Consider the following 22,596-nt stretch of genomic DNA (forward strand, 5'->3'; position numbering starts at 1 on the left):
TGTTGATGGTGAAATGATTGCTTTGTTTTCTAGAGGACAGGTTAGCGCACAGCAACTCTCTTATAACGCCATGGTCCCATGACAACCAATGGTCTCTCACTCTCCAGCACAGGGATGCTCTCCTATCAGCAGCCATCTCCCCTTAGTTACAGTGCAGACCTGATGACATTGGAAGGCAACAGGACTAGTTGAGACCAACAGGCAGAGTGACTTTGGGGGACTAGTCATCACAACTGGAATCAGTGGACAGGAAGATCACAGGACGATGGAGTAAGGTGAACCTTACTGTGTGCTGGACTCTGCCCCCCAAAAAAGAAAATGGCAAAGATTACATATCATTCATGGCTATGACAACCAGGTCTCTGTCCCTAAGGAATTCTATAGAAAAAAAATACAGAAAATGCACTACAGGAAAGAGGAGCCATAAATTCAAAGGTGTTTGTGGGGGTGTTCTCATAGAAGTCTCATAGATGGGAAAAAAGGCCTGGCAGAAGATCAAACCTACTTTTCCCAAAACCGAAAAAAGGTACCAGTCTAATACTTCATTACGGACTAATGAGGTTGTCTTCACCCAATACATGTGATTTTACTGACAGAATGGGTAAGAAAATTATTTATAGTATAATTGCTAGATATATTGATTCTTCCAAGGAAACAAGAATTTCATTTAGGGCAAAAAACCTTTATAACAGGGGTGCCCAACCCTTTGAAGGCCGAGGGCCACTTAAGCGACTTAGTAACCAGTCGCGGGCCACAATGAGCAAGGTGGGCAGATAACAAGTCTGTGTCCAGTCTGAATATGCAAAGCAGACACACACAGCCCAATCTACTCTATGTGCCATCTGATCCAATCAGATGGAAGGGGACGGATCCACTTCTGTTTTTTTTAGCAGATCGGTTTAGAGGTAGGCGGATGAAAACAGACAACAGTCTGTTTACGTCTGCCACTCCATAGAGGTGAATGGAGGGTCCAATTGGGTCAGACCGATCGTGTGAACGGGGCCAAGGCTGCTTTTACACTGACGGTCTGCAGTCTACCTACACCTGTGGTTTTCCCGCTAGTTAGGCCCCATGCACACGAGCCGCTGCTAAACTCGAGTTCAGAGGCATTTGGGCATTTTTTTCAACTGCCCCTGAACACATTTAATGTTATCCTATGTGTCCATGCACACGATCACGTTTTTTGGCGTTTAAAAGCAGTTGGGTTTAGGGCCGTTTTTCCAAACCCAAAATTTTGGGTTCAGAAGCTTTCAGCTTTTGCGTTATAGACGCAAATCGCGGCAAAACGCCACTAAACGCGGCAAAACGCCGCTAAACGCGGCAAAACACGGCACAAATAGTTTGATTCTGAGCTTGGGGAGGGTCTACAGTGTTTTGGGGATAAACGCTGACAGCCGCAAATCGCGGTAAGACGCCGCAAATCGCGGCAAAACGCCGCGCAATTCGCGGCAAAAACGGGCGTTTTAAATGCCGGTTTTTGCCTTTGAAAAGCTGAGATTAGAGGCGTTTGTAATAGCGTCTCGTGTGCATGGGGCCTTAGCTGCACCTTGCCATAGACATCTATTATATCCTGCAGGTGTGGTGCACTTTCTGAAAAACCACTTGCTTCCTCTACCGCCGGCTTCATTCACAACACTGATGCTCTGGTATGGCAGGTTGGTAACCTGCAATCTGGGCTTGCCAACCAGCCATCCCACATGTGGCCCCCAGGCCACTGGTTGGGCACCCCTGCTTTATAACTTCAATAATATTACATTATGTACAAATGGTACAAGTCCACCATAAAGCTTTGCAGATGGGAATTGTGAGGTTGTATCAACAGCCGACGTCTAAGAAACTGTTCTACTGGAATTCTCAAAAGTGATTTTTTCTTTATAGCGTGTCAGGTCTTTACAAATTATTACATTCTCCACAATGTGCAGTTCATGAAAAAAATCTTTTAGGCAGAGTGAGACCCTCTTCTATTACCATGGGAGAACCTAGGAACCTAGGTATCTATTTAAGCAAGCACTTTGGTCATTGGCGCTTTGGTGATAACTATCATGCCTATATTTATACTATAGCATCATAAAAATTGGTGTATTTTTGCACTTGTTCCTAATGTGCACTTTGTTGTGTTTAGAATTTGTTTTGGGGTAATTTTTAAGAAGCAGCAAAATGCTCATTAAAATGTAAAAATTGTATTAAAATGTATGTGAACCCTAAAGATGAACTTTTTGTCAGTTAAAAATACAACTAAAAGCATTTCATTTTATCTGTTCAATAGGTAAAAAAAGAAATACAAATATTGACCTGGCAGAAATCCAATGAGCGCCTAACTTTCTGTGCTGTTTGTCTCTATTGTATTAGGCCTCGTACAGACGACCGAACATGTCTGCTGAAACTGGTCCGCGGACCAGTTTCAGCAGACATGTTCGGTCGTCTGTACGGCCGAGCGAACAGGTTTCCAGCGGACATTTGTCCACCCGACCATTTTCGAGCGGACACATGTTTCTTAGCATGCTAAGAAACATGTCCGCTGGAATCCTGTCCGTCGGACATGTTCGGTCGTCTGTACAGACTCACCGTACATGTCCGAGCGGCCGCCATCCCTCGCATGCGTCGAATCACTTTGACTCATGCGTGGAAGCATTTACCTTCCAGTGTCGCGCACGTCGCTGCGTCATCGTCGCGGCGACGGCACGGACACGTCACCGCGCTGTCTGTCCGCGCGGATTTCTGTCTGATGGTGTGTACAACCATCAGACAGAAATCTCTGAGGGGACATGTCCGCTGAAAACGGTCCGGCGGACCGTTTTCAGCGGACTGTCCCCTCGTCTGTACGAGGCCTTAGAGCGATGGTATCAGTCCTGCCCAGTTCCACATGGTATGGAGATCAGCAGGGGAGGAGGTATTCTGTAGTCTAAATCAGAAATACATGCTAGTGTGAAAGTGATGCTTCTCCATTGGTCTTCACTTTGGATACACGTTAAGATGCACGTTAAAGATGTCTGCTAAAACACATTGGGGTTCATTTACTAAAACTGGAGAGTGCAAAATCAGGCTCACTTCTGCATAAAAAAACAATCAGCTTCCAGGTTTTATTTGCAAACCGCAAGTGAACAAGTTGAAGTTAGAAGATGATTGGCTACCATGTACAGCTGCACCAGATTCTGAGTGCACCAGTTTTAGTAAATCAATCCCACTGTTTTTGTAACAGTAGACTATAAATCCAGTTTATGTACATTTTTTAGCTCTGAACTATTTTTCCTCTTGTTTTATAAAAAAGCTGTTTGAGAAATATCTGTTGAAAGCGTTCAGATCCAGATGAGTGTCTATTCCACAGATGCAACCTTTAAATAATTATTGCTTTGGCTCATATAAGGGATGGAAAAGGCAGGGGAACTCCAAGATTCCAGGAATCAGATTTTTCTGAATAGGACGTCATTCTTGCTCTGTGACTGCAATAAACTGAATCACATACATTGATGTTCAGCAACTGACTTCTTTTACATGACATATAAATGAACATATTTTTTTTATTTACTTACTAATTATGGTCAGGGTTAAAGTACACATTTAAAAATATTTTTTTTAGTTGGAAAAGGTGATATGTTGCAGCTTAATGTTGTGCAGCCTTCTCTTCAGCCAGCAGATGGAGCTGTAGTTGCCCTATTCACACATACAGCAATTTCAGCTGTGCTGAAATAAGCCAGCTGTTGATAGAAGTTATTATCCTTGCTTTAATTTAGAGATCCTGTCAAAAAATCTTCAACTCAAAGTTGTTCTAAAGTTAAAGTGTTACTAAACCCACAACAGTAAAATCGGTCTGGATATGCAGTAAAGCAGTGGTCATCAACCCTGGGCTCAGGGCCCACTAACAGGCCAGTTTTTATGTATTACCTTGGGGAGATGCAGACTAGAATACTGCAATCACCGGGCAGCAAATGATATCACCTGTGATGTATTTCAGTTATCTTACAATCCTGGCCTGTTATTGGGCCCTGAGGACAGGGTTGATGACCACTGCATTAAAGCATGCTTTTTGTACTCACTGTGGAACCTAAGGGGTTAATCCTCTGCTTTCTATCTGCTTATAGTACAGAAATAGCCACTGATTACTGTATACATGTCACTGGTAGGGAAGGGGTTAACACTAGGGGGCAATCAAGAGGTTAAAAGTTCCCTAAGGAGGTGTTTATAACTGTGGGGGGATGGGACTGACTGGAGGAGAAGAGAGTTACTGATCACTAGGAACAGCAGATCTCTCTCTACTGCCCTGTTAGAATGGGGATCTATTTGTTTACATACACAGATCCCTGTTCTGGCTCTCTGTGGAGTGATCACAGATGGCTGCGTATCGGCTCCGGCGTCGTGCCGCGGGCGTCTCCAGCGGTGCGCGCATGCCCCCTAATGCTCTTAAAGAAGCTATTGTACACCTACGGCGACTCGCACAGCCATGCCAACCTGCCTCGGTATAATGACGTCGGCTGGTCGGCAAGCGGTTAAGATAATATATTTATATATGGTCCTGGTGACCACTGTTGCTGAGAAAGATGGTGATGGGAAATACAAAACTTTACAGTTGTCACCTGCTGGTAAAGGAATCCAGAAAACTCCCTCTCTATGAATCGCTTCCTTGCTGAGAGCAATGCCTGGAGGATTTGGTCAGCAAAGGAGCGACACAATGGAAACAGATTAGTCGTTTCTTTGCCTTCTAGCAATCTTGAATCCAGCAATAAGTTGCAAGTGTGGCATAGGTGTAAAGGCAGGGGCGGACTGACCATTCGGGCACTCGGGCACTGCCTGAGGGCCCCTTGCCACTAGGGGGCCCCCATCAGGGTTGCCAGCCTCAGTAAAACCAGGGACAGTATGTAAAAATCTGTGTTTTTTTACATCTGTCCCCGAAATGTCCCTTACCGACATCCTTTTGGTCTAAAAATCTCAAGATTATAGCTGCCCCGCCTCTCCAGTACCTTCTCAGTGTGTGTATGTGTATTCTGTGTGTGTATGTATACTGTGTGTCTATACTGTATATGTATACTGTATGTGTGTATACAGTACTGTGTGGCCCCATAATCTATTGCCTGGGGGCCCCATAATATCCTATTGCCCAGGGGCCCCATAAATTGTCAGTCCGCCCCTGTGTAAAGCCCAAAACACACAATGAACATTTTTTTGTTTGATTTTTTGCATGCTAGTCTCATATCAAAAATTAATAGGTTACTAAAAGTTACGAGAATTCTCATTAAAAATAATACAACTTCGGAAGTGATGTATTATATTGTATTGTCATATATCCTTTCCTTTCTGAGCATGCGTGTTCTTGGTCACGCTATAATAATTACACGAAAATCATTTGTTCTGTTATCGTATGAGAAAAAAATGTGTTCCTTCTGATATTTTCGTATAAACTGTCATAATCGGCTTTGAAATCTGTGTACTAACGATCAGATTATCGGACGATCGCTCTGATAATCTCATTGTGTATACAAGGCTTTACGCTACAAAAAAGTTATGTTGTACTCATGCAACTTGCAAAATGAACGCAAAACTCATGTCTCTCTTCCCAGTTAGGCCGCATTCACACCTGAGCGTAGCGTTTTCGGACGTTTGTCACACGTTTTGTTGCACGTATTCACACGTATTCGCGCGTTTGCATACAGCGTTGTCCAACGTTTTTGAACTTCGTCGTTTTTTATTTTAGCCAATAGGAAAAATGATCATCTCTTTCATCACTTGTTGCTATGTTTGTAGATTTTGTTGATCTTCTTCCTGGGTGAATGTTCTATTTCACAGAACAGATTAAGGCGACAAAACGCCCGTAGAAACGCTTGTTGTCGCGCTAGACGCTTGAATCGAGCGTTTCCATTAGTTTCTATGGGAATACAAACTAGGGTTGTCCCGATACCAGTATCGGTATCGGGACCGATACCGAGTATTTGCGGGAGAACTTGTACTCCCGCAAATGCCCCCGATGCCTCATCCGATACATGGCTGCATATATGGGGGACATGGCTGCATATGTGGGGGGACATTGCTGCATATGTGGGGGGACATGGCTGCATATGTGGGGGGACATGGCTGCATATGTGGGGGGACATTGCTGCATATGTGGGGGGACATGGCTGCATATGTGGGGGGACATGGCTGCATATGTGGGGGGACATTGCTGCATATGTGGGGGGACATTGCTGCATATGTGGGGGGACATTGCTGCATATGTGGGGGGACATGGCTGCATATGTGGGGGGACATGGCTGCATATGTGGGGGACATGGCTGCATTTGTGGGGGGACATGGCTGCATTTGGGGACACATTTAAAAAAAAGTATCGGTATTCGGTATCGGCAAGTACTTGAAAAAAATTATCGGTACTTGTACTCGGTCCTAAAAAAGTGGTATCGGGACAACCCTAATACAAACGTTCAAAAACGCCCAAATCTGCCCGATTCCCCTCTAGCGTTTTATAGCTTCAGGCTTCAGGCGACAAAACGCTCAGGTGTAAATGCAGCCTTATGCCGCATACACACGGGCAAACATGTACGATGAAACCGGTCCGCGGACCGTTTTCACCGTACATGTCTGCCTGGGGATTTCTGTACGATGGCTGTACTAACCATCATACAGAAATCCGCGCGTAAACAATACGCGGGGCGTGTCCGCGCCGTCGCCGTGACGATGACGCGGCGACGTGGGCGGCCCTGCCAGTTAAATGCTTCCACGCATGCGTCAAAGTCATTCGACGCATGCAAGGGATGGCGGGCGCTCGGACATGTACGGTAGGTCTGTACAGACGACCGAACATGTCCGAGCGGGCAGGATTCCAGCGGGCTGTTTTAAAACAAGTCCAGAAATATTTGCCCGCTGGGAAAAAACCCGGCGGGCAAATGTTTGCTGGAATCCTGCACGCTCGGGCCTACACACGACCGAACATGTCTGCTGAAACTGGCCCGCGGACCAGTTTCAGCATACATGTTCGGTCGTCTGTACGGGGCCTAAGAGCAATGCCATGCTGATCTGGGCAGCGATGGAACAACGCAATGAAATCAGATGAGTTTCTTTGCCTTCTAGCGATCTTCAATTGTCACCAGAAATAAATTGCAAGGGTGAAAAGGTGTAAAGAGACACAAAAAGTGATGTGAAGGACCCCCTCCAAACAAACCTTGATTGGAATGGTTGTCTAGTGACAGGAGGAGTAGGTGGGTCACTGACAGAGGACCTGCAGTTGTAGAACTTGTGTAATTCACACAGAAAACAATACTGCCATCTTTCTTCCCAGCTGGAAGCATTACATTTTCCTCCCCAAGATGGACCCATAAACAGCGCACTCCCTCTCTAAGTGTGGGGTCAGGGGTGGGAACCGTTTTCGGGAAAGCCATGGAAGCACTTTGTCGCTCTCCGATGGTATTTAGTGCTTGCACAGGTGTCCTTTTCACCCCGAACACAAGTGACCATTCCAGATAGCAAAGGGAGCTGAGACAACAGTTGCTTGGATACAACCAGCCCAATTTATGAAACAAACAAACCCACATTTAACAGCAATAGGCTTTCCGTGCTATTTAAAAAAAACTATTTGCAGGCCTTTTGTCAGCACTAATTGACATCATTTTCCCAGGCTGTGAGGCACGCTGTTTGTCATTGTCACTTCTGGGCTTGCAAAGATTAACGTCTAAAAGTGGCAGACTGACTATCTCTAGTACTGTAACCTATCCAAATTGTTAGTCCTTGTTCTGTATACAGGATACTACCTACTAATATTATTATTATATACTGTATTTATTTGTTATAGATGTTTATATAGAACCATCAATTTCTGTATACAGGATACTACTTACTAATGTTATTATATATTTATTTATTATAGATATTTATAAAGAATCATCAATTTATGCAAACCGTTCATTGTTTTGCAGGGTTACTCCAGTCAAGATTTGGAAGAAGTTCTTAATACAAGTATAGATTAACTTAAAATGGAGTTCCACCCAAAAAAAAAAAAACTTTGCATAAATCAACAGCATTATGCAGCATCAGCAAAAAACGTTTGGAAAATTTTATTTTATTTTTTACTCACCCCTTCAGCACTGTTGCTATGTTGTCCTGTGTATTCTGCCACTTCCTCTCTGTGGCGCCTGACGTCATTGCCCTCTGCGCTCCGTGCTCCCTGGTGCTCCTGGGAGATGTGTGTCATCATTTCCCAGGAGTCAGTGGGCAGCGCTGGGGTCTTTGTTGCCATCACAATGGGGCGGGCACTTCAAACGCTGCCGCCCGTTGTGATGGCAATGTCTGAAGTGTACGGCGCCGTGAGCCGTTGATACTGCGCATGCGCGAGAACGGGCGGTGCATGCTGGTCGCTCAGCTGCACTGTTTCCCCGGAAGATGGTGGAATATGGAAAATGCCAGCAAGGCATAGTAAAAGTTATATTTGTTTGTGAAATCAACAATTGAGCGGCGATCAATATGTAAAATGTGAGTAATATCGCCATGGTCAATAAAAAAAAACGATATTCATGAAAACAATAACAAATTAAACAGTGGGAACTCCGCTTTAAAGAGAAGCTGCAGTCTGCTCACAAAAATGTTAATAATTTTTTTTTGCCATTCTGAAGCTTCCCTCCTACCACTTTGCATTTTATTTTTTTTATATATACAGGCATACCCCACTTTTAAGTACACAATGGGACCAGAGCATGTATGTAAAACGAAAATGTACTTAAAGTGAAACAATATATTTTTTCACTTCTAGGGTGTAGTGGGGGGTCAGGAGCTGTAGTTGAGGTCTCAGGGGCTGTATTGGGGGTGTCAGGGGCACACTGGAACAGGGCAGGCTATGCTCTCTGAGCTTTAGCTCCTTCTACTGCGGCTGCAAAATGTCTGTACAGTACTTGTAAGGCACTTTACATACACTCGCGGGTATGTCCTTACTCGCGAGTGTATGTAAAGTGAGTGTACTTAAAGTGGGGTATGCCTGTACTGTGATTCTGTACTTGGCAGAATGCTGCAAAAATCTCCCTCCACTAAGTGTGGCTGGGCTGCTCTGTGCAAAACCACTACACAGAGCAGGTAAGTATGACGTATTACGTATATCGTGGCTCGCCCATTCACACCAGCAAATCCCAGAAGGGTGAAGATAGAAGTGCCTACAGCGGTGACAGCGTGCCGTGGGGGGCTTCGTTTTCAGCTAAGTCTCTCATAATGTGCTAGTATGTGCTGCATACTAGCACAATATGACTTTGCCTGGGGCCCTTTTTTTTTTTTTTAGCTGCTGTGATTTACTACCGCTTTTATGCAGCTCTGTGTTCATTTTTTAACATTGTAAGTTTGTGAATTTGATTTGTTATCAGTCCACTGTATAGCAGAGCTCAGGTTGGGAAAAGGTGAAGTAGCACTGCTGTATACAGCTGTCCATAGACATAAATGGCTATAAGAGGGTAAACGGCAGAACTCACATAGTCCTGTGTATAATATACAAAGTCCCGGTTCAGCAGGAATCAGCCAATTTTTGATCTGTCTATGGGCATACTGGTTATACTGAAGTCCCATGCATCAATTGACTTTAGTACAACCAGCCTGTTGGGTTTTACACCCAATCACGTCCATTGGCATTATATTCTGCTGGTGGGGAAAGCTCCCTGCACTTCTTGCCGGCAGAACACAATAGTGCTGTGGGAAGTATTACCCATCAACACTGACTGTGTTGATGGGAAAACCAAGTAATTTTCTTTCCTTCAACCTGTGGTCGAAGGAAAGACAATTGCATAATGTCTGGCCTTCCTAAATTAGTATGAAAAAAAAAAGCTAGACACAGATTTTGGTCAGTGGAAAACAGCCATTAATTGAGCCAGATGGCTTGGTTTTGCCAGCTCTTTCATAAAACAGAGAGAGCTTCTGAGAGATCGGGGTCACCTTGGGTGGAAAAATCCCCACTTAAAATAACCAATAAGAGCACCAAAACAAAGTCCTAAGGATCCAAAGCCTTTTAATTATTCCACAAAAAAGCAACAGGCTTCCAACGTGTTTCAAGGGCCAAACATTCCCCTTCATCGAGTTTGAACAATATATCCAAAAGTTTCAGGGATTCAAACAGAGAGCTTCTGAGAGGTCGGGGGCACCTTGGGTGGAAAAATCCCCACTTAAATGAACCAATAAGAGCACTTAAACAAAGTCTTAGGGATCCAAAGCCTTTTAATTATTCCACAAATAAGCAACAGGCTTCCAACGTGTTTCAGGGGCCAAATATGCCCCTTCATCGGGACGTGAACAATATAGCAAAAAGTTTCATGGACTCAAAACTAAGTTCCTGAACAATCAAAACTGTGGCAAGAGATATACAGAAATCCAGCCATTGAGTGTTATGTACCAGTGTCTGAAACAAAATTCCTGGCACAGATTTAATGCCTGTTGTTTTTTTTGTGTGGAATCAGTAAATGGTTTTGGATTTCTAAGACTTTGTTTGGCGCCCTTATTGGTTGTATTACATGAGCAATGTAAATCTGCCAGAGTTTGTAATTATGAGATCTTTCTGATTATATATAATGTTAATAGAAGATATAGGCAGGCCCTCAAATTATATGGTTGTGGTTGAATCTTAGGCCCCTTTCACACTGGGGTGGGATGTGCGGTGGCGGTATAGCGCCGCTATATTTAGCGGGGCTATACCGTCTGAATTGCCACGGAATTGCGGCAGTATTCGGCCGCTAGCAGTGCGGTATTAACCAACGCTAACGGACAAAAAAGGACTAATACCGCCGGCAATGCGCTTCTGCAGAGGCGCATTTCCGGCGGTATTAGCGCGGTTTCCCATTTCTTTCAATGGGAAGGAGCGGTAAACACACTGCTCCTCTCACCACTCCAAAGATGCTGCTGGCAGGACTTTTGGAGTGGTCCCACCAGTGCATCGCCTCAGTGTGAAAGCCCTCGGGCAGGAGTTTTTCAGGCGGTATCTAGAGATTTCATAGGCTGATTGAGAAGTGTGTGGTCAGCTTAAAGTGGTTGTAAAACCTTACATACCACTTTTACTTAAGCCTATAATAAGGCTTACATGTAGGTACTGGAAATATTTCCTAAACCTGCACAGTTTAGGAGATATTTACCATTTATGCTTGCGCCAACGTCATCGGACATTTCTATAGGGTCCGTACCATGACCGTCAATGTGTGCGGGAGTGTCGTCACGCGACTCCGGCCAGTAACAGAGCCAGAGTCCACTGCCCCGGAAGAAAGAGGGGTGAAGATGGATGCGGCCACCAGCAGGGACATCGCGGGCTTCGTTTGCAGGTAAGTGCCACATGCTTTGAAATAGCGCACACTCATAGAATGGAGACAAACTACGGTACCTAAAAATCTCTATATGCGACACTTTAAAAAAATGGAACGGTTACCAGGTTAGAGTTACAGAGGAGGTCTTTTGCTAGAATAATGTGTGATTTGAATACCATTTACATTTGCAGGGGATAGGGACGCTTAAATTTTATTTATTTTTTCTATTTATTCATTTATTTTAACATTTTCCTTTTAAAAAAAATAATAATAATCTGATCACTTTTATTGCTGTCACAAGGAATGTAAACATCCCTTGTGACAGTAATAGGCAGTGACAGGTACTCTTTATATAGGGGTCGGGGGTCTAAAAGACCCAAAATTCCTCCTTTGCACGTAAAGGTATTCAGATCGCCAGAATACTGTCGTTTTTAAAAAAAAAAAATCTGCGCCATTGTCAGCCGAGTAAACCGGAAGGGACATCCTTTAGAATAACAGCCGAGCGGCTTTAAGCCGCATCGGTTGCTATTACTAAAAAGCCAACCGCTGGCTCTAAAAAAACGCTACCGGGGTGATGCCTGCAGCTCCATGAACGCATATTTGCGTATGGTCGGTGTCAAGGGATTAAGATACGAATAAATAACACGTTGGTCTGACAAAATACAACCAGAAACATGGCAGTCATACAGACAGATTTTTCCGATGATATTTGTCTATGTCGCCAGTTTCTTCAGATCCCTATCTTATATATAGAGGTGGAGTTATCCGCCAATATCAATTTCATAAGACATCAGCTGGCTTTTTAAATAGAACTCCTTCTGCCCAGAGTTGTAAACATTCCACTACGTTCTCTCCCCTAGTGGGCTATCGGTTTGCCTCGTCAGACATTCAGGCATTTGAATAAAAAAAAAAATACATTTGCATTTGCCAGAAAGTTGTGAAATTTGTCTTTACATACAATCCGAATTTTACAAACAAAACATCATACTAATCTGGAGTAAGGCCAAACATGATTCTTTTTATTTTGATCAACCAGTGAGGGATTGGAGAACCCCTCCTGCAGAGCTATTGTATCCTGACAGCAGGGGGGGCTTCTCCGCTGTCAGAATACACTCATCAGCACCACTGGTTATAGTCAGCAGCATGGAAGTTTTCCAACAAGCTGGTTGTACAGAAGTCAATGAAGAGATTGCCTTCTATACAACCAGCCTGCCCATAGATGGATCGAAATTCGGCAGGTCCCTGCTGAACAGGTTGAATTTCGATCCATATATGGATGTCTTAAAGTGGTAGCAAACCCTGGAGAACCCCCCCCCCCCAATAAAACTGGAAGATAATGGCATAATGTGCTAGTATACATCTCACACTAGCACATGAAATACCTACCTAAGGCCTTGTACACACGGTCGGACAAAACCGGTGAGAATGGTCCGACGGACCGCTTTCATCGGTTTACCGCTGAAGGGGCCTGATGGTCTGATGTGTGTACACACCATCAGTTCAAAATCTGATCGGGTCAGAACGCGGTGACGTAAAACACACGACGTGCTGAAAAAAACGAAGTTCAATGCTTCCAAGCATGCGTCGACTTGATTCTGAGCATGCGCGGGTTTTGAACCGATGCTTTTCTGTACTAACCATCGGTTTGGTGCGATGGGGCAGCGGTCCATCGGTTCGGTTTTGAAGCATGTTTTAAAATTTTGGACCGAAGGAAAACAGACCGATGGCCTATACACACGGTCGGTTTGGTCCGATGAAACTGAACTTCGGTTCATTCTCATCGGTTTTGTCCAACCGTGTGTACGGGGCCTTAGAACGAAGCCCCCGCAGTGACGCCAGTCACCGTTGAGAGGGCTGACATGCTTCCCCGGCGTTTCTTCTGGGTTTGCAGGCTCCGGCGCTGTGAGTGGCCGGAACCATGATGATGTCACTCCCGCATGTGGGAGCCCTCTATTTCGGCAAGAAGTTCCAGCACGATACGCTGAAACCTTCAGAGCGCATGCGCCGCTGGCATCAGCGTCTGCATGCAGAATGAATATCTCCTAAACAGTGCAAGTTTAGGAGATATTCAATTTACGTATAGGTAAGCTTTATTATAGGCCTACTTGTAGGTAAAAATTACAAAGCGGGTCATACAACCGTTTTAAGACCTCTGAAGTTAAAAATCAGTACTCAATACTGTCAGTTCTATTCAGCGCTGTTCTGATTATTATTATTATTATTTACTATTATTATGATTATTTCTTTAATATTTATTATTATTATCATTATTTTCACAGGTATTCATTTTTACTTAGAGCCAATTCACACTAACTTGCGCTAAAATGTATGGAAAATGCATGTACATGTGAGGCGCACTGACGCCGGTTGGCATACATTTTGATGTCCGTTGGACATGCAATGGCAGAGTTATTGTGTAAATAGGACACGTTAGAAATGATTGTTTTTCAGATGTCCTTCCGTTGATCTGCGTTTAAAGAGGAAGTAAACCCCCTTAAAAAAATATTTAAAAAAATAAAAATTGTTGTGTATAAATAAAGAATTTTGAAAAAAAAAAATATATATATATAAAAAAAACCCCTGAATAGCATACTAGCTTATTATGTATTACTTATCTGAGATCGAAGCCCCCGCAGCGGTGCTCGTTCCTCTCCTTCATCGCCGCCATATTTCCCTGAGTGTCTTCCTCATATCGCGGCTCCAGGCGCTGTGATTTGGCCGATCGCCGTTAGTAACGGTACGCTCAGTGCACCTGCGTGCCGTTGTCTACGGATCATGCGCCGTAGACATCGGTGCATGTCTTTTGGAAATATCTCCTAAACCGTGTAGGTTTAAAAGATATTTCTTGCACCGACAGGTAAGCCTTAATCTAGGCTCACCTGTAAGTCTAAAGCCTCGTACACACGATCGGATATCTGATGGAATCTAATCCAATGGATATCCGATGAAGCTGACTTTCATCAGTCTTGCCTACACACCATCAGACTAAATTCCGACCATGCCAAAACGCAGTGACGTAAAACACTACGACGAGCCGAAAAAAAATGAAGTTCAATGCTTCCGAGCATGCGTCGACTTAATTCTGAGCATGCGTGGATTTTTCTCTGATGGAGTTCCACACAGTCGATTCTTCTATCGCTTTTTTAGCCATCGGAAAAATGTAAAACATGTTCTATTTTTTAACACTGATGGAAAAAAGACAGATGGGGCCCACAGACAATCGGTTTATCCGATGAAAACAGTCCATCGGTCTGTTTTCATCGAACAAACCGATCGTGTGTGCAGGGCTTAAGTGGTCTGTAAGGGTTAACAAACACATCAACGCACTGGTGTGAATTGGCCCTGATATGTATTATTTACTATATTTATTATTATTTACTATTATTTTTTTACTATTATTAAATCTTAGCATTATTTTTGTAGGTATTTATAAAGTGCTGTCAATTTAAACATAGGACCAGATTCTTAAAGGGCTTACGACGGCGCAACGCCATTTGCGCCGTCGTAAGTCCTAATCTGGCCCGGCGTATCTATGCGACTGATTCTTAGAATCAGTTACGCATAGATATCCATTAGATCTGACAGGCGTAAGGCTCTTACGCTGTCAGATCTTAGATGCATTTTTTTTCCCGCCGCTAGGTGTCGCCGACGTCGTTTTCCCCGTCTATGCAAATTAGCTATTTACGCGAGATTCCCGAACGTACGCGCGGTCGACGCAGTGAATTTACGACGTTTCCGTAGCTTTTGCGACGCGTAAAGTTGCCCCTGCTATATGAGGGGCAACCAATGTTAAGTACGGCTGTCTTTCCCGTGTCTAAATTTTAAAAAGTACGTTGTTTGCGTAAGTCGTCCGTGAATGGCGCTGGACGCCATTTACGTTAACGTCGAAACCAAAGACGTCCTTGCGACGTCATTTAGCGCAATGCACGTCGGGAAAATTTTAGGGACGCGCATGCGCAGTACGATCGGCGCGGGAACGCGCCTAATTTAAATGATCCACGCCCCCTACCTGGATCATTTGAATTAGGCGGGCTTGCGCCGGAGAATTTACACTACGCCGCCGCAACTTTACAGGCAAGTGCTTTGTGAATCAAGCACTTGCCCGTAAAACTTGCGGCCGCGTAACGTAAACAAGATACGTTACGGCCGCATAGTTTAACGCCGATCTACAAGAATCTGGCCCATAGTGTACTTTCACATCAGTCCCTGCTCTCAAGGAGCTTACAATCTAAGGTCCCTTGTCTCTCATGCATACATACACAAACATACCGGAGCCGATTTAGGCAAAAAGCAATTAAGCATGTTTTTGGATTGCGGGAGGAAACCAGAGTACCTGGAGAAAACCCACACAAACACAGGGAGAACATGCAAACTCCTTGCATCGTTAACTTTCCATTTCATTTTCATGATGTCAGTGCTAGCTGTGCCAAGTTATGTGCGTTCTGTCAAACAGCGTTCAGAGACGTATCCTACAGTCTTCACAGCGTGACTTACCTTGACGGCTTTTCTTTATATCCCGTTGTGGGACAAGCGCGTTCCCGTCTCTTCCTTGTCTCGTCTGACTTTCTCCGCTGAGGTTTAGGAGTGAATTTCTTCACAGGCTGGAATGTTTCACAAACTTTTCCACTGGATTGAACGGAGAGAGAGATCCAGGAAGAGGCAGAGAAGGAAAACAGTGGATCACTTTGCCAGGATGGTAACAGAAAAGGTCTTGCGGAAGGGTTGAAGAGCATACCAAAGCAGCATCTTAGAGTTCAGACGCTTTTTTTTACTTTTTGTTTTGATCCAGAATTGAAATTGAACAGCAAAAAAGTTTTTGTCTTCCTTAAAAGTTACCGTGCCGTGATTTGTCGGCAGCTGAAAATGATTGGAAAATCTGAAGAAGCTGACAAAGAAAACAGTTGTGCCTCCTCAGCCGTACTGTCTGACTTCAGCTCTTCTCCAGCCCTGTTCCTATTCCTGCTTCTTTTTTTTTTGGTGCTGTCCCTCCCCACCCCTTGCTATCCCCTCTGTGTGAGTGTGACTGAATCTGTTTTCAATTCTCCCTGATTTTTCCCTGTCTTTTTTTTTTTTCTCCATTTTTTTTGTCTCAGGATATGAGGAGATGTTTATAAAATCCATGAGTGCTGCCAGCTGCTGACTCATGGTTTCATTAGAGGCAGTTAGTATTATTACTGATGATACCAGCTGACCCGTGGTGGGTATTGTATTCTTTAGTTAGGGCTCAGTCTACTTTAAGCTAACATTTCAGTTTTGGGTAGCATGTGTGGGTACAAACCAAGCATTTCTTTTTTAAGTTATGGATAGTATGGAAAAGGGTAAGAACCCTTGTCAGGTCGTTATTACTGTAGACCAGGCAGGGCCGGCCCTATGATGGGACCGGGTGGTACCAGCAGCACTTTTAGGGGGGCAGCATACTGATGCCCGCCAGCCCGTTCCGCCAGCTCCGCTACCAAATAAAATTGATGTCCTTTTTTTCCCACAAATAGAGCTTTATTTTGGTGATATTTGATCACCTCTGCCGTTTTTTTTTTTTGTGCTATAAATATATATATTTTTTTACTTTTTGCTATAATAAATATCCCCAAAATTTAGAAAAATAAACAATTTTCTTCAGTTTAGGCCAATATGTATTCTTCTACATATTTTTGGTACCAAAAAAAAACACAATTAGCGTACAATTAGTTTGCGCAAAAGGCATTGTGGCCGCCGGCAATTCACAGGTCCCTTTATACTCCTGGATTCATGTATAGAGCCATGGCAGGTCCTTTTATACGCCTATATGCATGTACAGAGCCATGACAGGCCATCTTTATACATCTATAGAGCCATGACAGGCCCTCGTTATACTCCTTTATACATGTATAGAGCCACGACAGGTCCTCTTTATACTCCTAAATACATTTATAGAGCCATGGCAGGTCCTCTTTATATTCCTTTACATGTAAAGAGTCTCGACAGGTCCTCTATATACATGTATAGAGCCATGACAGGTCCTCTTTATACATCTATAGAGCCATGACAGGCCCTCGTTATACTCCTTTATACATGTATAGAGCCATGACAGGTCCTCTTTATACTTCTAAATACATTTATAGAGCCATGGCAGGTCCTCTTTATATTCCTTTACATGTAAAGAGTCTCGACAGGTACTCTATATGCATGTATAGAGCCATGACAGGTCCTCTTTATACTTCTTTATACATGTATAGAGCCATGACAGGTTCTCTTTATACATCTATAGAGCCATGACAGGCCCTCGTTATACTCCTTTATACATGTATAGAGCCATGTCAAGTACTCTTTATAGTCCTATATACATGTATAGAGCAATGACAGGTCCTCTTTATACTCCTTTATACATGTATAGAGCAATGACAGGTCCTCTTTATAGTCCTATATACATGTATAGAGCAATGACAGGTCCTCTTTATACTCCTTTATACATGTATAGAGCCATGTCAAGTACTCTTTATAGTCCTATATACATGTATAGAGCAATGACAGGTCCTCTTTATACTCCTTTATACATGTATAGAGCCATGACGGGTCCCATTTAGTTATCATGATATAAAATAATGAATGTGGGGGGCCTTTTGGTTGGCGTGATTTTTTTTCTGGGGGGGGGGGGCAGCGTTTCATTCTTGGTCCCAGGCAGCACAATGTCTTGGGCCGGCACTGAGACCAGGGGTCTCCAAACTTTTCAAACAAAGGGGCCAGTTTATTGTTCTTCAGCCTTTAGGAGGGCTGGATTGTGGCCAGCAGGGTAGAAAATGCCTCGGGCCCAGCATTGGTGAGAATTAATATGGCCTTATAGTTTGCCATCAGTAGGATAAGGAGCAATGCCCCTATTAGTAGAAGTAATTGTATCTCATCATTGGTATCAGTGCCCCCTTGTTGGAGTCAGTGGGAAGAATAGTGCCTCATATCAGTGGGAGGAATAAAGCCCTGAGGGCCGGATAAAGGCTAGCAAAGGGGCACATCTGGCCCTCGGGCTGCAGTTTGGAGACCCCTGCTGTAGACCAAAGGTCTCAAACTGGCGGCCCTCCAGCTGTTGTGAAACTACAAGTCCCATCATGTCTCTGCCTGTGGGAGTCATGCTTGTAAGGCTCATCCTTGCAATGCCTCATGGGACTTGTAGTTTCGCAACAGCTGGAGGGCCACCAGTTTGAGACCCTGCTGTAGACAAATACATATATCTTTTTATATTATCTAGCGCGACTCCTTTTTTCCTATGTATTTGTTTGATGTTGTATGACATTTTTGAGACGCAGCTGCTACACATTTTGCTTATTTTGGTATGCGCAATATTTTTTTCTGTTTTTAAATACATACAGTGCCCAACTCCAAACACCACTGTGTTGGAGTGCTCGGGTAAAGGTGTTTCCATATTATAGCTCAGACTTCTATCTGTCACCTTAAAGGGGTTGTAAAGGTAAATGTTTTTTCACCTTAATGCATCCTATGCATTAAGGTGAAAAAACATCCGACGGTACCGCCCCCGGAACCCCCGTTCTACTTACCTGACCCCTCGAAATTCCCGCGCGCGTCCACGTGATCCTCTTCGGTTCCCAGCCTGGCCATTGATTGGCTAGGCTGGACGGATTGATAGCAGCGCAGCCATTGGGGCGCCGAGCGATACAGTCGGTGGCTATGCCCGCCGCTGTATCACGGGAGCTTGCTCGCAAAAGCTTTCCACCACGTGAGCTTGCTCGCATGAAGGTGGAAAGCTTTTGCGAGGAGGAGCCGAGACAGCCGCCGAGGGACCCCAGAAGACAGGATTTGGGGACACTCTGAGCAAAACGAGCTGCACAGTGGAGGTAGGTATAACATTTTTTATTTTTATTTTTAAAAATGTTTGCCTTTAGTGCTCCTTTAAGGAAGGAGTACAGCAAGTCCCTGAATCGCTGGTGGAGGATGTTTTGTTTTCACCCTTTTATTACTGTCTGCACCCCTGCTGGGTAGACTCCCTCCCATTACCTCACTTGGTGACCATTATGACCAAAGCTGGTGTTTTGTCGAGCTAGTTCCCCTATCGGATACGGTCCGGCCTCGACTGCACAGGCGCAGACGAAGCCCGCGGAAATCTCCGGACCTGCTCAGCTGTTCTTCAGGTGTACACGGCGCATGCGCGGCTCGAACGGTATACGGGCTCATTCCTTACAATCCCCATGGACTTGGAGCATGTTAAAAAAAAGAGCCAGGAGGCAGAGCGAGCGAGGCGAGGACGTGAGGCCAACTGGCCACTTACAGCGAGGTCCACGTCGCCCTGGACCTGTGGCAATAACAACTGAGGGGCGGCTACACCTCAAAGCAGCTGATCAGGTTCGGTGATTTCTGTTGGCTCGGATTGCGCCTGCGCAGTCAAGGGGGAAACCATATCGATAGGAGGAACCATATCGGCAGAACACCGGCCATACATATACTAAAGGATAGAAGATTGACTATTCTGAATCGGCTGCAAAGGCTATGAATGTGGTTTTTCAGTAGCACATGGAGCTCATTGCCCTGAAGAGATTATCCATACCAAATCACTTTTCCAGATAGCTTACTCAGTCACAACTCACATGAAAGAAGATCTGGCAATGTTTATTCGTCGTATGATCCGTAGAATGTAAGTTACAACAGGTAAAAGAACGATTCTTCCATGCAGGTATAGAGGATACACACAGGTCAGATGAATTACAGCATTAAAATGACTGATACAGAAAAGAGGGGGAGGAGACTAAGCAGCATGGAAACTACGGAATGCCACAAGAGACAAACTAGATAGACATTAAAGAGACAGTACATAATAAAAATAATATCATGTAACATGACATTGACAGTGTGTGCATGGCCTGGTCTGGCCAATCCAATGAATGAAAAAAGACAAACCTAGTGCTCATAGGCACAGCATAACCCCTCAGGATTTTTAGGACAGACCAGGTGAGTATTTAAAAAGTATTGTTTATTGAAAACATTTAGTAGTCTATACAGTAGAAGAATAAAATCAATGCAGTACAAAAATACAGGCATGAATATAAATGCCCTCTGGAATGAAGGGCTGTTGCGCGTAGCTGTAGAAGATGACGCCTGACATGTTTCAGACCCCTAGGTTCTTCTTCATAGGCTGAATGTTATCTAAAGCATACATACATCTGTAAAGTGAACATATAACATTAGTATAATAGTACAATTTTAACATTGATCAACCTATTGCATGGAATTGAACAAAGCCGGCCATACACGGTTTAGCAGGAACTGGCTGAGATTTGAACCGTTAATGAGTAAGGCTTAATGTGCCAAGTTGAGGCTGGGTTCACACCATTGCCCCATGCGGCTACCAGCAGGGGTCCTAGTTCATCATTCAAGGTCTGATTTCAGCCCGAATTGTTGACTTAATTCGGACCTGAAACTGACCAAAATATGTACAGGGCTCCTGTGCAAATTTGCAGCGGAGATATGTTACATAGTTACATAGTTAGTCAGGTTGAAAAAAGACACAAGTCCATCCAGTTCAACCACAAAAAACAAAATAAAAAAACACAGTAAAATCCTATACACCCAACTTCATACCCACAGTTGATCCAGAGGAAGGCAAAAAACCCCAGCGGAGCATGATCCAATTTGCTACAGCAGGGGAAAAAATTCCTTCCTGATCCCCCGAGAGGCAATCGGATTTACCCTGGATCAACTTTACCTACAAATCTTAGTACTCAGTTATATTCTGTACATTTAGGAAAGAATCCAGACCTTTCTTAAAGCAATCTACTGATCTGGCCAGAACCACCTCTGGAGGGAGTCTGTTCCACATTTTCACAGCTCTTACTGTGAAAAAACCTTTCCGTATTTGGAGGTGAAATCTCTTTTCCTCTAGACGTAAAGAGTGCCCCCTTGTCCTCAGTGATGACCGTAAAGTGAATAACTCAACACCAAGTTCACTGTATGGACCTCTTATATATTTGTACATGTTGATCATATCCCCCCTAATTCTCCTCTTCTCAAGAGTGAATAGATTTAGTTCTTCTAATCTTTCCTCATAGCTGAGCTCCTCCATGCCTCTTATCAGTTTGGTTGCTCTTCTCTGCACTTTCTCCAGTTCTCCTATATCCTTTTTGAGAACTGGTGCCCAAAACTGAACTGCATATTCCAGATGAGGTCTTACTAATGATTTGTACAGGGGCAAAATTATATCTCTGTCTCTGGAGTCCATACCTCTCTTAATACAAGAAAGGACTTTGCTCGCTTTGGAAACCGCAGCTTGGCATTGCATGCCATTATTGAGCTTATGATCAACTAAAACCCCCAGATCTTTCTCCACTACAGACCCCCCCAGTTGTACTCCCCCTAGTATGTATGATGCATGCATATTCTTAGCCCCCAAGTGCATAACTTTACATTTATCTACATTAAACCTCATCTGCCACTTAGTCGCCCAATCAGACAGAGCATTGAGGTCGGCTTGTAAATTGGAGACATCCTGTAAGGACGTTATTCCACTGCATAGCTTGGTGTCATCTGCAAAGACAGAAATGTTACTTTTGACCTCAGACCCAATATCATTTATAAATATATTGAAAAGTAAGGGTCCCAGCACTGAACCTTGGGGTACACCACTATGTGAACCGGCTCCATAGAGAGCTGGTCAAAATCTCCTGCTATTGCGAATTGGATGTGGGGAATCCGCATCCAATCTGTAATGGTGTGAACCCAGCCAGCCAGATCGATCAACTTGGCTACAACCAGCCTGCCAGATTAGCTTCCAATTATCGCAAGTGGCTGCTGTAGCCCCCACCCCCCTGCTGGAAGAAGACTTCCCTTGCTGATTCCCCTGTCGTGCCCCCCCCCCCCCATACCCGTGGTTGCAGCAAAAGTTTAGAGTTGTTACCACAACAGGTTAAGAAAAAATTGCTATGGGGGATTTCCTGTAACTTCCTGTTGCACCTCTGAGAAAGGAACTTAAAGTGAATGTAAACCCATTAATCCAATCTTTGAATAGAAGCATTTGATGACTATACATAGTTATTAGCACTTAATCCTATCCAAATACCTTTTTTTAGAACTTATAATACAATTGGAACTAATACAACGCTATACAAGTACCTACAATAATAATAGAGCAGTCACAACTATGGTCAGTTCTCTAGCTGTACTGAGAACTAAGCCTGCTCTCCTCCAATGATCAGACTTGTCCTGACACGCCCCTTCACTGGGAAGCTCAGTGTACTGTTGCTTCTCCTCCTCCAGCTCTTATGCAGCTGAACATAGGGAATGTGATCACCTATAAAAAAAATGGAATAAAGGTATTTACAATGTTTTTTTTTTATATATATATCTATACCAGGGGTCTCAAAGTACCGGCCCGCGGACCGGTTTT

At 44.0% G+C, this 22,596-nt stretch overlaps 1 protein-coding gene across 1 annotated transcript in view; it reads right to left on the reverse strand.

The window, feature by feature from the left end:
• PDGFRB (platelet derived growth factor receptor beta) overlaps positions 1 to 16,249 on the reverse strand; it is a 181,495-nt gene extending 165,246 nt beyond the window's left edge. Inside the window, exon 1 of the mRNA XM_040345012.1 lies at positions 15,732 to 16,249. The gene's annotated coding sequence lies outside the window, so the exon portion shown is untranslated. The remainder of the gene's footprint in view (positions 1 to 15,731) is intronic.
• Between the last annotated feature and the right edge of the window lie 6,347 nt (positions 16,250 to 22,596).

The sequence above is a fragment of the Rana temporaria genome, chromosome 3, assembly GCF_905171775.1.
Source record: "Rana temporaria chromosome 3, aRanTem1.1, whole genome shotgun sequence".
NCBI classification, from domain to species: Eukaryota; Metazoa; Chordata; class Amphibia; order Anura; family Ranidae; genus Rana; species Rana temporaria.